Genomic DNA, 1,834 nt, shown 5'->3' on the forward strand with positions numbered 1-1,834 from the left:
ATTCCCATTTAGCACTGAATAATATTCCATTGTCTGAATGTACCACAGTTTATTTAACCATTCACCTACTGAAGAACTTATTGGTTGCTTCCAAATTTTGGCAATCATGAATAAAGCTGATATAAATGATCTGTGTCCAGATTTTTGTGTGCGTGTATTAGTAAATTTTCTATCCCTTTGGGTAAGTACCAAGGAGCAAGATTGCTGGATCATATGGTAAGAGAATGTTTGGTTTTGTAGGAAACTGCCAAACTGTCTAACAAAGTGGCTGTACCACTTCGCATTCCCACCAGCAATGAATGAGAGTTCCTGTTCTCATTCATTGGGTGTTGTCACTGTTTTGGATTGTGGCCATTCTAATAGGTTTGTAGTGGTATAGCATTGTTTTAATTTGCATTTCCCTGATGGCATATGATGTGGAGCATCTTTTCATGTGCTCATTTGCCATCTGTATATCTTAGTGGGGTACCTGTTGAAGTCTTTGATCCATTTTTAATCAAATGGTTTGTTTTCTTATTGAGTTTTCAGAGTTCTTTGTATATTTTGGATAACAGTCTTTTATCAGATAGGTCTGTTGCAAATATTTTTCTCCCAGTCTGTGGCTTGTCTTCTCATTCTCATTACAGTATATTTCACAAAGGAGGAATTTTTAATTTTAATCAAGTCTATCTTATCGTTTCTTTCATGGATCAGACCTTCAATGTTATATATCTAAAAATCGTCAACAAACTCAAGCTCATCTAGATTTTCTCCTATGTTATCTTCTAGAAGTTTTATTGTTTTGCATTTTAGATTTAGATCTGTGATCCATTTTGGGTTAGTTTTTGTGAAGGGTGTAAGGTCTGTGTCCAGATTCATTTTTTTGCATGTGTGTTTCTACTTGTTCCAGTACCCTTTGTTGAAAAAACCATCTTTTCTCCATTGTTGCCTTTGCTTCTTAGTTAAAGATCAGTTGACTATATTTATGTGGTTCTATTTCTGGGCTATCTATGCTGCTCCATTGATCTACTTGTTTATTCTCTTGCCAATAACCCACTGTCTTGATAGTAGGTCTTAAAATCAGGTAGCGTCCTTCCTCCAACTTTGTTCTTCTCCTTCAACATTATGTTGGCAATTCTGGGTCTTCTGCCTTTCAGTATAAACCTAGAATCAGTTTGTTGATATCCATAAAATAACTTGCAGGGATTTGGATTGTGATTGCATTAAGTCTATAGATCAAGTTGGGAAGCACTGACATCTTGAGAATATTGACTCTTCCTATCCATGAACGTGGAATAGCTCTCCATTATTTAGTTTTTTTAATTTCTTTCATCAGAGTTTCATAATTTTCCTCATATTGATCTTGTACATATTTTGTTACATTTACACCTAAGTATTTCATTTTGAGGGATGCTAATGTAAATAGTATTGTGTTTTTAATTTCAAATTCCACTTGTTCATTGCCGATATATAGGAAAGTAATTGACTTTTATATATTAACTCTGTATTCTGCAACCTTACTATTAGTATAAGTGCTTATTAGTTCCAGGAGTTTTTTGTTGTGGTTGTTAATTCTTTCAGATTTTCCATGTAGACTATCATGTCCATCTGTAAACAAAGACAGTTTTATTTCTTCCTTCCAATCTACAAGACTTTTATTTACTTTCTTATTGCATTAGCTAGAATTTCCAGTATGATGTTGTAAAGTAGTGGTAACAGGGGATATCTTTTGCTTATTCCTAATCTTTGTGGGAAAGATTTCAATTTCTCACCATTAAGTATGTTATCTATAGGGCTTTTTTTGTGTACATGAATATTCTTTATCAAGTTGAGGAAGTTCCCCTAGTTTACTGAA

The sequence above is a fragment of the Propithecus coquereli genome, unplaced genomic scaffold, assembly GCF_000956105.1.
Source record: "Propithecus coquereli isolate 6110/MARCELLA unplaced genomic scaffold, Pcoq_1.0 Scaffold97, whole genome shotgun sequence".
Lineage (NCBI taxonomy): Eukaryota > Metazoa > Chordata > Mammalia > Primates > Indriidae > Propithecus > Propithecus coquereli.